General features: G+C 46.3%; 1 protein-coding gene across 1 annotated transcript in view; it reads right to left on the reverse strand.

Moving 5' to 3' along the window:
* RIN2 (Ras and Rab interactor 2) overlaps positions 1–15,066 on the reverse strand; it is a 238,423-nt gene extending 223,357 nt beyond the window's left edge. The window contains exon 1 of the mRNA XM_079944030.1: positions 14,481–15,066. The gene's annotated coding sequence lies outside the window, so the exon portion shown is untranslated. The remainder of the gene's footprint in view (positions 1–14,480) is intronic.

Below are 15,066 nucleotides of genomic sequence, written 5' to 3' on the forward strand. Positions count from 1 at the left end.
GGTTATTCATCAGAACTATTTATTGAGGAGCAACTGTGTATGTGCAAGCACTGTTGTAGGCTCTGGGGCGATAGCAGGGAACCAAAAGATAAAACATTGTGTTCTCCTGGAACCCACGGTCTCATGGGGAGGGAGGCCAGAAACCAGACGAGCAAGGAAAATATGGGACATGGTTGATGAAACGTACCATGGAAAAAAGTTAACCTGGTTGAGGGGGAAGAGAGGGTGCTAGGGAGGCTGCGATTTAAGGTAGGTGGTCAGAGAAAACTCCAGGGAAAAAAAAACAAACAACTCTAAAATAACAAGGCTTGGACCCTCTCCGGGACTTACACTCGGCAGGTTTGGCCTCCTGCTCTGGGTCCCTGGAGATGGCAACGTGCACTCCATCAGCCGCAGAGATCACAAGTGCTCCAGGGGCACTTCTGTCAGCTGAGGGCCAGCCAGCCAAGAAAATGTCATTTCTAATGAAGTTATTTCCCTTCCAGAGTAAACCAAGCAGCACTGGTCTGGAAGCACTGCCCAGAGCTGGCAACTCAGCAATTTGTTTCTCTCCTCTGTCGAGCAGGGCACGTAGAGGTGAGTGTCCTGTGCACACAGAATGACCGCAAAAGAGTGGTTTTGTACTCCAGGGTCTGAGCTGTACCGTAATCACGATAATAATCATGGCCATTCTTTATTTTTTCATCTGCAGTGGTAACGGGTAACATTACCTTGCTCAATCCTCATAGCCACCCTGAAATTAATTGGGGCTTTCTTTGTGACCTAGTATATGATCTATTTTGAAAAAAAAATTCCATATTTATCAAAAAAGAATGTTTATTAAACGCCCCCCATAATCTAGTTCATACGTAGAATATAGTAGTTGTTCAAAACTTTTTATTACTGAACTTGAATACCAATTAATTAAATGTGAATTCATCTTTTATATTTATTTTAATTCTCCATGTTGTTTATTTTTACTATTCTCTTTGCCAATCTCCTAATTGATATCCTGCCTTCTCCCCTACCCACCTTCTTGAATAAAATGGACTTAGGGCAGATGTGTTAACATCTTCCATTTCACTTGGAGTTTTGACATTTTTCTTGAATGTTCTACCATTCATACTCTAGCATTTTCACGCTGTTACACAGTATGTAAATATTTACGTGTACCGTGATGTTACCGTGGATGGCGTAGCTATCAGTATAATAAACCTCCTTTGCCCCATTAAGTGTGTTTGTCCTGATTTATTCTGAAATTCATATCGTGACCCCTGCTTTCTTTGCGTTTGTATTCATTTAATAAATTCTTTTGTCTATCCTCTATTTTAAATCTTTCTGCATCTTTTTATTTAGACGAGCCTTTCTGAAGCAACTGAATTTTCGGTTATATAACTGGATTTTCTTTTTAAACCCAACTGGTGAATTTGTTTCCATTTTTGCCATTTGTTTTATGGTTTGGGGGTTTTCTAAACCCCTGCCATTTCCTGAGTTCTACGCTTTTGGGTTAAACTGACTGTACTCTATCTCTTCGTAGGTTCTCCAGTCATTTGAAAAGTGTAGTTCTTGTTTTACCCAGAGTAGTTCATTCAGTCCTGTATTCAGTTATGATTCTGTTCTGGGTGGTAGGCACAGTTCCAGGCACTGTGGCTATATGATAAGTATACGAGCCTCAGAAGAATCTGTACAAACACATGAAAAGAACTCTTATCTTCTCTTTGCTTCCTCGTATATTTCAATTGCTTTTTCACAATCACTCTTTGTTCAACCTAGTTTATAAGCACTTAGCCTTAACCACTTTGGGGGTTTTCCTGTGAAGGCCTCTCCCCGTTGCGGAGCACAGGCTCTGGACGCGCAGGTTGAGTGGCCATGGCCCACGGGCCCAGCCGCTCCGCGGCATGTGGGATCTTCCCGGACCGGGGCACAAACCCGTGTCCCCTGCATCGGCAGGCGGACTCTCAACCACTGCACCACCAGGGAAGCCCTGCTTTTAGACTTTTTATTCATCTTTCTAATTTAAGCATTTTTGCCTCCTGACCCACCCTGGTGCTTCCCCACGAGGCCCCCTGTGGTGTGCTGTGCCCCCTTCCCTTGGACACTGTGAGTGACAAACTGTCTTTTCAGTGGCAGTCCTCTCCTGAGCTGTTGCCTCGCCAAACCTGAATAATAATAAAACCTACATTTTAAACCATCATCTTCCTCACGAAGACTAAACTATTCACCACCTGGCCATTTATTGAAGAGTCTGCTGTCCCCTGGACTGGGCCACCTGTAACTCGGAAATCACGTCACTCTTGTCCTACAATTAAGCCCCATTTTCTCTTGGCTTCTATGCCAACAGCATGTTCTCTGGATCTGCGCCTCCTCCCGGGCTGCTTGCCTTTCTTCTCCTTTGCTGCCTCTTCCTGTGACACCAGACGCCAGCGAGTCCCCCCTCCCCCTCCCGTGCCCCATCTCTATACACATTCACTCTCTCTGGGGAATTAATTAAACACTTTATCTATACCAATGATCATGAATCTGTAACCCCAGCCCTGACCTCTCACGTGTTCGACAAACTTCTATACTCACAATCCTCTTACATCCTCTATGCTTGGGAGGTAACAGCTACTCAGTGTTTTCATACCAAAGGTAGAACTCCTAATTTGCTTCCGTAAAACTCTCCCCAGACTTCCCTATCTCTGCATTTTCCTTAATTTCTTGCTTTTTCTTTTTCTCTTACCTTTTTTCTTCCAGTTTTATTGAGATGTAATTGACATACAGCACTGTATATTGTACAGTATGCTGATTTGACTTACATACATCAATCTGATACAACAATCAGTTTAGTGAACATCCATCATCTCTTATAGATGCAAAGTTAGAGAAATAAAAAATGTTTTCCCTGTGATGGGAACTCTCTTAACAACTTTCATATATAACATGCAGCAGTGTTAATTATGTTTATCATGTTGTACGTTACATCCCTAGTGTTTATTTATCTTATAACTGGAGGTTGTACCTTTTGACTACTTTTAGCCAATTCCCCCCTCCCCCCAACCCCTGCCTCTGATAACCAGAAATCTGATCTCCTTTTTCATGAGTTTGTTTGAAGTATAACTGACCTACAGCACTACGTTAGTTCCTGTTGCACAACAAAGTGATTCGGTATTTCCATACATTTCAAAATGATCCCCACGATAAGTCTGTTTACAAATCTGTTAACCTACAAAGGCATAACTTTTGCTTTTTCTTTGGTTCCAACTACAGACACATCAATGACACCTTCCTGCTCTCCCCACAAAGCTAACCTGAATCTGTCCCCTTCTCTCCACCTCCATTGCCACCAGGCTAGGCTGAGCCACCACCACGTCACAAGCCCAGGAGCCTTCTCCCTGGTAAACTGCATCTACTCCTGCCCGCTACGGGGTTTTTCTACACACAGCCGGCAGAATGATGTACTGCAGTTAGAGGGGAAATTGGATCACATTCCTTTCCTGCTCACCCGTCTGGCTTCTCATCATTCTTCAGGAAATCCAAAGTCTTTCTCAAGGCTCACAGAGTCCTCACACTCTGGCCTGTGCCCTGGCTTTAACCCCATCACCCCCCAGCCACCCAACTCTGGTCTTTCCTTTGTTCTTTGAACACATGGGGCTTATTCCAGCCTCAGAGCCTTTGCACGAGCTGTTTTCTCTGTGGTCCTTTGCATATCTGCACCACTGGCACAGAGCGCACTTTTGAAGACTTTATAGACCTTAGGATGTTTTTATTACACCCTCACAGTTCAATGACAGTTTGGCTAGTTATAAAGTTCTAGGTCCAGAGTCATATTTATTCAAAAATCTAACTTCATGGTCTTCTTGATCAGAACACGGCTGTTGAGAAGCCTGAGGTCAGTTTCATTCCTGCTCCACTGTAGGTGGTCTGCTTCTGTCACCTGGAAGCTGAAGAATAATAGCTTTGTCTTCAATGTGTTTGAATTCCACTATGATGGGGTCTGAGCGTTTTCCCCATCCACCGTGAGGTGCCCTATGTACCTTTCCATCTGTAGACTTTCATCTTGTTTAATTCGGGGGAAGTTAAAGACACGCCTTTAAATTTCTCCTCCTCTCCTTCTGGATCTGTGCGTTGACTTCCGTCCCCCGAGCCCTTTAACTTCTCCACCTCCCATCTCCAGTCTCCCCCGAGGCCTCCTTGGAGAGGTCCCGGATCACATCTTCCCGCTCATGGGTTCTTTGCATCCCTTTATTATTATTATTTTCTCGGCCACGCCGTGTAGCTTGTGGGATCTTAGCTCCCCGACCAGGGATCGAACCCAGGCCCTCAGCAGTGAAAGCATGGAGTAATAACCACTGGACTGCCAGGGAATTCCCGGTATCCATCTATTCCTTATTCCACCTATCATTTTCTGAATTATTCTTTTTCATATAATATTTCCACTTGCTTCCCTTTGGTGTGATGTCTGATTCTTGTTTCACATGGCTAATTTCTCCTTCTTAACATTTTTATCAGGCTTATTTGAAAATTTTGGTGTGGCCATTCCAGTAATTCTGCTTCAGGTGGTGTATGTTGTTACATTTGCTGCCCCTTTCTGGCAGTGGTACCCCTCAGGCATGACATTCTGAAGGTACCGGCTATTCTAACTGGTATATGTACTGGGGGAGGGTCCAAGCCTGGCTCCAGGCTGTGTCACTCCTCGTGCGTGTAAGGATCTGTGTACTCGTTTTCTGTGGCTGCATGTCACATCGCCACACACATAGCAGCCCGACATAGCACACCTGTATCATCTCAGTTTCCGTGGGTCAAGAGTCTGGGTGCAGCTTAGCTGGGTTTCCCGTCCTGACGAGGCTTCAATCCGGGTGTTGGCGAGGGCTGCGACCTCAGCTGAGACCCCTGCTCCCTCCTCTGGATTCTCTAAGCTCATGTGTTTGTTGGCAGAATTCACTCCCTTGCAGCTATGTGGCTGAGGCTCTTGGCTCGGTGGCAATAAATTAAGACCAACCAAATGACAACAATGAAAGGCCATTTTTTCAGAGCTTTCAATAGCAAGGGAGTCGGCCACCATTATTTGAGTTTGGCAGAGACTCGAAGGCAGGTAGGGGGTTGGGAAAGCTTTACAGTGGAGAAAAGAGGCAGCTTCAGCTCAGGTGTGCCCAGACCAGGGCTACTGTGCTGGGGAAGCAGGAGGCGGGCTGACTTGCTGTGAACATCCTGTGTGGCTTGTTCAGTAGCGTGTTTAGGTTTCTCTGCTTGGTCCCATGTTGGAAATCGGGACAAAATCAGGAGGCTGTCAGTTATTCATCAAGTTCTGGTTGTTTTGTCAAGGGGAGCGTTAACCTTCTCTCCCTTCATACAAAAGTTCTGGGCACTTTGGACCAATGGCTACAGAGGGCATTGTTTGTCTTCCTGGACCAGTGGCTAGAGACAGGGGTCTGATGTCCTACAAGTCTGACTTGTAAATGGGGTGGCTGCTTCCTGGTTACTATAGATAACGGCTTGGTTTCCTGGGCTGGTTGCTGCAGGTTGTGGGTCAGGGTTCTCTTTCTACCTATGGCCTGGCCACTGTCTGTTGGTACAGCTGGTCCTCAACTCCTAGAGGCAGCCCCTGGCACATGGCCTTCTCCTTAGGACGTTCACAACATGGCAATTGCTTCTTCGGGACCAGCAGAGAGCATCTGTCACTCTAATGCGTTCTAATGTCACCGAAAATTCAACTCACTATCAAGTTAAGAAGAAATAAAAAGGAATTTTATTCAATCCAAACTGAAGTTTATAACCTGGGAAGCAGATTCTCAGAAAGCTCTGAGACCTGTTCCGCCTGTTAGGAGTGGAAGGCACAGTCAGACACATTTTCGAGACAAAGGATTATACATCAAAGTGACATCAGATATTTTACATAAAGCTCACGAAGGACACATAGTCCCGGTAAGCACCTACGAAGCGAGCAGCACGTCACCGTGACTCCCCACGGAGCTGGGAAAGAACACTGTTCTTTTAAGAAGTTGCATTGCGAGCATCAGAGGAAAGAAAAACATCGATCTTTACGTTGGGCAGGCATTCCCATCTTTGAGGAGCTCTGGTTCATGTGTAATTCAGATGTACACTGCACAGCGGGGAAGGAGGGAGGAGGCCCAAACAAATGCAGAGAGAGAATTTTATGTTTCATTTTTCTTGTCCTGCCTTAAAATATAAATTTTAGGGGCTTCCTTGGTGGCGCAGTGGTTGAGAATCTGCCTGCCGACGCAGGGGACACGGGTTCGAGCCCTGGTCTGGGAGGATCCCACTTGCCGCGGAGCAACTGGGCCCGTGAGCCACAACTACTGAGCCTGCGCGTCTGGAGCCTGTGCTCCGCAACAAGAGAGGCCGCCATAGTGAGAGGCCTGCGCACCGCGATGAAGAGTGGCCCCCGCTTGCCACAAATAGAGAAAGCCCTCGCACAGAAACGAAGACGCAACACAGCAAAAAATAAATAAATTAATTAATAAACTCCTACCCCCAACATCTTAAAAAAACTATATATATATATATATATATATATATAAATAAATTTTATTTCATCACTAGTAAGACGGGGTTTTTTTATATATGTCATTATGTATTCACAGGAGTGACAGCCATACCTTTGCCATGTTCTATAGGCTAGAAGTGAGTCACAGTCCTGTGCAAATGGGAGGAGAGGATTACAGGATGGAACTCCAGGGCTGGGGAGCATGAGGCCCTCTGACCCCATGTCAGACTCTGCATACTGCAGTGGGGGAGGGGAGGGGCCCTTGAGCAGCGCCTCAAGCCCTGGAGAACATTTGTTGGTCACGCCCATTACTGGCTTCCACCGAAAACATCCCTGGTCCAGGTTTCATCTTTAAATTCGTAGAAGACAGGCTCTGCCAGCCCCACCCTGGGGTCTCGAGGAAGGAATGCCCAGGGGCTGCTGGTCCTGGGAGCCTCCTTCCAGGGACAGTCACCACAGGATGCTGGCTGATTCCTGTGGGGAAAGGGCCCATGGCCGCTGTTGCAGGGTAGTGGGGTCCGGGGGGGGAGAGGCAAGAGCAGAAATTAGAAGCTTTCTTCTTATTAAAAGTGGGAACTGATCACCTAATCCACTACCCAGTTCTCTGTCTCTCTAATGATGTAAGTGAAAAACTCTATTCCCTCAAATACCATCACATGCGTCCGTAGCGTTACTTGTCTCTTCCATGGCTTCCTTCACATGCAGGATCCCCTGGCTCCTGCTACGGGGTTTCTCGCCCATTCCTCTCCACCATCAGTGCTCTGTTATACACGGGGCAGCGGGGCTCAACCTTGGCCATACATTACACGCACCTGGAGAGTCTGATAAAACCCTGAGGCCCAGGTCACAGCCCTGACCTATTAGTCTCTAGGGTGAGGTGCCGGCCACAGCAGCTTTATAGCTATCAGGTGATTTTAATACGTAGCCAAAGTCCTAGAAAAGTCTAGAAGCTGCAGCCTGCAAATCAGTTCTTAGTCTTGCTATACTTGGGGATCACCTGGAAAGCTTTTAAAAAAACACTGATGCCCGGGCCCCAGCACCAGAGGTTCTGAGGGAACTGGTCTGGAGTGAGGTCAGGATTTTCCAAAGCTCCCCAGGGGATGGCAGCATGCAGCCAACGGCGAGAACCGCTGGTCCTGCATCCAGATAGCAAGGTGCCCTCAGGGAACCGGCTTGGTCCTCTGCTCTTCTCAGTAAGAAAAGGGGCACGTGCCCAGTTTAAGTGTGATGGATAATGAGTGTGACGAGAACACAAGGGTGTGTTGCTTTTGTCCTGAAAGTTGAAACGATCAAGAATATTAGCTCAAGGATAGATCAGGTTCCCAGCTGTAGGCTAGTTTTCTAAAGGAGCCACTGGAATTTCCCTTTGCTATCACATTCAGCACGCTTTTTGATTTTATAAGTAGTGTTAAGAGAACATCCCCCATCTCCTACATCGGGTAGTCACCTTGAGCTTGAGAAGCCGTCCCCAAACGTGCAGTGAGAGGTCATCATCCACTGGGGTTGCCGAGGGAGCCGGCCGGAGCCTGAAGGGTAGATCCGCTCGGCTGGAAGGAGAGAGACAGAGCAGCCAGGCCCGAGGTGCAGAGCTGGGCCCTGCAAGGCGTGTTGAACAACAAACCCAACAGATCTGGGAGAGGAGACATCGTGTAGAGGACAAACGTCATCTGACGGCCTCGGTGACACTGTCATTGTCAGCTACAGGTTTACTTTTACAGGTGCGTCCTGCTCTGTAATCATAAGTCAGTTTTCTAGACTTTGTTTAGAGGTTGATTCTACAGACTGAACACCAATGAACCACATTAACACTGATAACCGGTGCTAACTCTGCAGCCTCATCGTGAGCTAAGATGAATTCTCCTTCTCTGTGACTCCAGCGTCACTACTCCCATGACATTTAAAGGGAAATGTTTCTAGCATCAAGGTCAAATGAATTCTCTTCTCGTCCCCCTTCAATTGCTCAAAATTATGATTGTGCTGTATTTCAGCTCGCTTCTTGTTTGAATCCTTATTTTCTTAAATGGTCCCTTCCTCAGGAGGTTTCTAATTGCCTTTCTTTTTCTTCCTTCTCCCTCCCTCCTTCCCTCCCTCTCTTCCATCTGTCCTTCCTTTTACAATTTTTTATTGTTTCTGCTGTCAACAGAGGACATTTACTACCACAGACCTTCAGAAATATCCAGACTTCCAATTCTACAAACTGCTGCAGAAAATCCGCTTTCTTTCTGAAAACGTGCTTCCAGAGACTTCTGCGTTTCTGCTCCAATCTGAATTTCTTATTTTCTAGATCTGCAGGGAATTCTAGTCCCAAGGCCGTTTTTTTTTTCTTGTCCCTGTATTTCCAGGGTAGATCCATTGTTTTCTATCAATAGATCTCAAATATTTTTCTTCCTTATTTTATCTCAAGAAGGGCGCCAAAAGGCTAACTTTCAGAGTCTGTATATGTCTGAAAACATTTATTTTGCCCTCATGCTTGATCGATATTTTGACTAACAGTGACATTTTAGGTTCAAAATACATTCCCTCTTAATTTGAAGACATTTCTCCATTGTGCTTCACTATATGATGTTGTTGAAAAGAGATCCAATCCATGCTGGTCTGAATCTCCTTCCCCTTATAATTGATCTGATTTTCTTTTCCTCTGGAAAGTTTTCTTAATCTTCCAAGTTGTAAAATTCACAGGGATATGTCTGGGACTGGAGCGTTCCTACATTGCTTTGTTGTATCCATCAGTATCCTCTTATCTGCTTTTATCTTCAATAAATTTATCATAGGTTCAAATTTCCTGACGAATTTCATGTAGATCTCATTGTTTTTATGGATTTAATTCCTCTTGTCCACCTTTACTTTCATTTTAAGAGGACTTGGGGAGGGGAGGGAGAGAAATGTGTATGATTAGTCTGCCATTTGGAACACGATTTCTAGAAACGTAGTATTTGGATATTAAAGGAAAGGAGGACCCCCGAAGGCAGAAAGAGGTGGAGATCCTTGACTTCCATCTCGGAGAAATGACTTGGAGAGTCTGTCCCATGCCTCTCCCTGAGTTGCTTGGTGGTTGTTGGCAGTCCTTGGCCTGTGGCAGAATAACTCCAGCCTCTGCCTCCGTGGCCATGTGGCATTCTCCCTGTGTGTCTCTGTCCAAATTTCCCTTTTATAAGGGCACTAGTCATTGGGTTAGGGCCCACCTGACTCCAGTATGGTCTCATCTTTACTTGAATATATCTGCAAAGGCTATTTCCAAATAGGGCCACTTTACAGGTTGCAGGGCGTAGGACTTGAACATACTGTGTGTGTGTGTGTGTGTGTGTGTGTGTGTGTGGCCAGGTGAGATACAATTCAATCTGTAACAATTATCAAAGTAAATTAAAAGATAATCAAAATAGTAAAATGTGACAAATCTTGTTATTCTTTGAACAATGGTATTGTGAAATTTTCCTAGCTTTACCAATAGCTCCAACTTTTTCAAATACAGAAAGACTGGTTTATAAATACCTAGATTACTGAAAAATTGAAAAATACATGCTCTCACCTCTGTTAAGCTCCTAATTAATGCATGCAATCGGAAAAAAGAATGAGAAACACAAGTAGCCCTCTACCACGAATGGCAAAACAAATATAGAGAAAGTGTGTTCATACAAGCATGAAAACAATCAGTGTATCACAGAGGAAGGAATGCTTCCAAACTCATTCTGCAAGGCCAGCATCACCCTGACACCAAAACCAGACCGATGTCACTGATGAACATAGATTCCTCAACAAAATATTAGCAAACCAAATCCAACAATACCTTCAAAGGATCATGCACCACGATCAAGTGGGCTTTATCCCAGGGACGCAAGGATTTTTCAATATCTGCAAATCAATCAGTGTGACGCACCACGTTAACAAATTGAAGAATAAAAACCATATGATCATCTCAACAGATGCAGAAAAACCTTTTGACAAGATTCAGCATCTACTTATGATAAAGTCAGTGTATCTCTTTTAAAAAGGAAGCCAAAGTTTGTCTCTTGCTTCATCTTTTTTTTTTTTTTTTTTTTTTTTGCGGTACGTAGGCCTCTCACTGTTGTGGTCTCTCCCGTTGCGGAACACAGGCTCCGGACGCGCAGGCTCAGCGGCCATGGCTCATGGGCCCAGCCGCTCCGCGGCATGTGGGATCTTCCCGGACCGGGGCACGAACCCGTGTCCCCTGCATCGGCAGGCGGACTCTCAACCACTGCGCCACCGGGGAAGCCCGCTTCATCTTATTTTTAAGGTGACAATAATATTTAAGAATGAGCTTCTTTCATAATGCTTTAATTTCTTTCTTTCTGTAGAATACCTTCAAATAGAAATTAACACTATACTATGTTTCAGTTTTTCACTGTTTTGTGCATGTGTCACACTTAGAGTGAGAAGCATCACAGAAGTTTTAATGCCGTATCCAGCACTTTTCTTTACTCAGCCCCTGTATGTACTTCCAAACCCCCAGATCCTCAAAGTGCCCCTGGGACCAGCTCTACCAAATCACTGGTTCCTGCAATAATGAGTTAACAATTCTTAGACCTATACTTGTCCCCTTCTTTTATTTTTGCATGAGAGTTATCTCGAAAAACTTTTTGAATGTGTGCTTTGACTTACTCTGTACTTTGACATACTTAGGACTTTTTCTCTGTATCCTTGTTCTGGTGGTGGGATATAAGAAGTTATGTGTCAAAGCTCCAATGGTGTGCTTTCTTGTGCCAGGCCCTTGTAGGTCCCCCGGAGGAGGTGACTGACCGAATCCCCTCACTGCTTTGCACTTACGTGTGGGTAGAGTCACACAAAATGCCAGAATTAAATACCTCCTTTGTTTTCATCTTGTGCTTTTTTGCAAATGAAAGTCTATGACTGCTTTAAAAAATAGCTACTGTATAAGGGGAAGAGGGGAGATGAATATTGATAAGAAATCATTGAATCCGCTTTCTAGGGGGCAGGATTTCGAATGGCCTGGACAGCTGTGAAAGAGGCATTAAAACCCATTCCCAGTTGTATTGTTTTATATTTGGGTTGGGGGTGCCACCTAGGGAAAGGAGTAGGGGGCAGGAGGTCCCTAGGGAAGGAAAATTCAGAGGCTGTCTGGGCTAAACAGCCAGAATTTGGCATGCAGAGAGCTGTGATTAAATTACTCACATGAGCTGCCTGAGGAATGTTTGCCTTCTCACTCACACCAAGATGACTGCAGGATACCACCAACACCATGGATGACTGTTGGTGCTCCCCTGGGTGGAGAAATGATCCTAGCCCTCCCACGTTCTAGGGGCTGAGTCATCTGCTCCTCCACTCCCAGCTGTGTTTGCTTCTGGCTTCAAACCTGGGTCCCCATTATCATTTCAAAAATGATAGCTTAGGGGCCTCCCTGGTGGTGCAGTGGTTGAGAGTCCGCCTGCCGATGCAGGGGACACGGGTTCCTGCCCCGGTCCGGGAAGATCCCACATGCCGCGGAGTGGCTGGGCCCGTGAGCCATGGCTGCTGAGCCTGCGCGTCCGGAGCCTGTGCTCCACAACGGGAGAGACCACAACAGTGAGAGGCCCGCGTAGCGCATAAAAAAAAAAAAAAATGACAGCCTAAATGTCCTCCCGATGGGACCTGTCCCCACATTCACTACAAAAAATTGCTGTTATATAAGCCACTCCCCTCCTTTTTCTATTTTCTGCCCCCTTTTGCTACATGCAGTGACTTTCTTTGCTGAGCTATTTTTTTCCTCCATAGGAAATCTCTCATCTTGCAAGTGAAGCAAAATCTTATGGGGCTTAAAAGGAAACATATAGAATCAGTCCCGGCTTCATTACAGAAAGGAGACAGGCCTGTTTAGTTCATCAGTACCACACAGGAATTTCCAATATTAGCAATACACCTGGCAGCATATCCAAGGGGTCCACGTCTAAAGAGTGGGGTGAATCTGAAGATTGGGTGAGAGTCACCCTGAGTTAGATCCTGGCCCTTCAATTAAGTTCTCTGTAGTTATTCCTTTATCCAGTGAAAATGAGGGCTTATTAGAACAAAAAGATGACTCTCTTGCCTTCCAGATTCACCAATCCACCCCCAATTTCAAGTGTGTTGTTCCGCGTCATCTGTGCCTGTCCCCATTTGGTACTTCCTGTAGCATCCGCGATGCCAGCAACAACGCACGGTGACCTCCTAGAAAAGAGTGTGTGTGAATGGCCACGTGCCCCCTGGAGAGCAGAGCAGCATTTACTGGCAGAGCTTCTCAAACTCAGATGTTCGTACACGTGACCTGGCGACCTTGTTAAAATGCAGATTGTGATTCGGGAGGCCTGATTCGAGAGCCCGCAGGAGACGCTGCTGCTGCTGGTCTGGGAAGCACCCTGTGAGCATGGCTGCCCTGAGGCACCCCTCCTATTGCCAGGCAGCCGGCCTCAGGACCCAGGAGATGCTGGGGCAGAAGGGGCGTCTTCTGGACACCATGGAAGAAAATGTACCATGTTTGTCCGCCCAGTCGGCCCCTTAATACTCTCTATCTGCTCTGCTCAGTACTGCAGCCACTAATCACACGTGGCTCTTTTAAAGCAAATTTAAATTAATTAAACAAGATTTAAAATGTTATTCTTAGTTGCCCGGAGCCACCTTTCAAGTGTTCAACAGCCACTCGCGCCTCACAGCTACCATATCAGACAGCACAGATGTAGGACATCCACATCATCTCCGAAAGTTCCAGCTGACGGTGCCATTCTACAGGAATTCCCCAAATCTCTCGTTCTAGCCAGAGCACCAGGTGCAGGCCTAACCACACTTCGAGTAGCAAAGACCTACAGGACACACAGCATTCCTTTTTGGATCTGCACAATAAAATATCCCAAATGGTCTGATCACAACTCCACGAGCTGTGATTCTGAACCAGGGACACAGGTAGAAACACCAGGTAGCACGAAACAGGTAACCACATCGCCCAGCTGCGAATGATGGCGGGGTGGGGATGGGTAGTTGTAAATACACCCCAGGTGATTCTAATGTGGGACCAACGAGCACTGCTTTAGGACTGAACTCAGTACCGTGAGCAGCACTGACACACAGTGGGGAGGCCTAGGATTTGTCTTCTGGGCTTGCTGTCAAAATAGACACTCTCCGGGGAGGGGGGTGGGTCTCCGAACAGTGAGCAGGAGACTTGTCGGTTTGGTCTACTTGCAGGTTTTTAGCGCCTGCATTTTCAGGTGAAGTCTGAGACACAAGATTGCAGCTTTAACAACTACTATTACTTTAAAATTCTAATTGGGACTAAGAAACTGAGGCCCCTGAGCTGCGATGTTCTCACACAAGAAGAGGTGTTTTGCAGACATTGAGGGTAAAACTGAAACCTGCCTCGTTTACACTAGTGGAGAAAGTAAAACATTTTTATGGTAACACATTTCTGACACCCATCAGTATCCCTCTGAAACTACTCTCAGTGTATCCATTGCCCCCGGAACGCCCCTCTCACTGGGAAACAGACACTGCCAAGCAGGCCCATGAAAACCACGCAAACGGTTACAATTGAGCTAGTTCATCTCTATGGGGTTTGTGTCTCCAATTGCCCTTGTGTCCAGACCTTGCTGGCTCCTCTGAATTATGCCTTTCACTAGAAGAAGGATGCTATTATGGCCACCATGTCATTATCCGAGAGCTTGAAAGTTGGGTTAGAAACGTTCCCTGTCTTTATTTCATGTATCACAGAACCTGGGTCTCCCGGTACCCCAGCCCTCCCTGTCTGGGGACTTGGTGTGTGTGAGCATCACTGCTCAGCTGGTAATGAGAGCCCTTGAGGAACCCAGCTCTGCCCACCTCCAGGCAAGCGGTAGGGAGAAGTCAGGTCAGGCTGTGACACGTGACAAAGTGCCAAGTGAGAATGATCAGGACCAGTGACGGATGACAAGCGGGGGGAGGAAACAGAGGGACCCAGTCTGCTTTCCAGACCACTGACTCACAACCAGGAACTCTCAGAAGAAACAGTGACACATGACATCACCTCCCTGCAGGGTGTGCAGGGAAACTTACCACTCACCCCGAAAGGCTGTCTCGTCCCAGAATTCACACGTAGAAACTGTGAAACTTTCTGCGTAGCCAGCCCACCCAGGGTAAAATACCACCGGGCCACAATTCCTGCCTGAAACAGATACCAAAATGGAGTTTACAATTTGGAATTGGCTTAGATTCCTTTTGAGAGTCATACGAACAACGCTGTTACCTGGTCATCCAAGGCACGTGAAGATCTCTTTTATATCTTCAAACTTCTTGTTCTTCCTCCTAAGGAGTGTGCTCGGTTAACATCCAGTCAGAAGGTTAAAGTCTGCCTCCACGCGTAAAGAGCTGCGTCCATTACCAAGGGGGCTTGGAAAAAGAAGTGCCTCACGTTCAATTAGCTGTAACGTGACACACGTGAGCCTTCCAGTAGCAAAGCTGCCTGGGGAGCTAGCAGTTTACTTGATGGGTGATGCTACCACTTCTTAGCGCAGGGAGAGATTTCCTTGCCTTCCAGGGACCACCCCTGTTCCGGCAGAGCTGAGTATAAAATGTTTTATTTCTGGAAGGGAAGGCTTTGCCTTTCCTCCTTGTCCTACCCGTCCCCGGTTGGACACAGCAATATCTAA

The sequence above is a fragment of the Stenella coeruleoalba genome (genome assembly GCF_951394435.1).
Source record: "Stenella coeruleoalba genome assembly, chromosome: 15".
In the NCBI taxonomy this organism is placed as follows: Eukaryota; Metazoa; Chordata; class Mammalia; order Artiodactyla; family Delphinidae; genus Stenella; species Stenella coeruleoalba.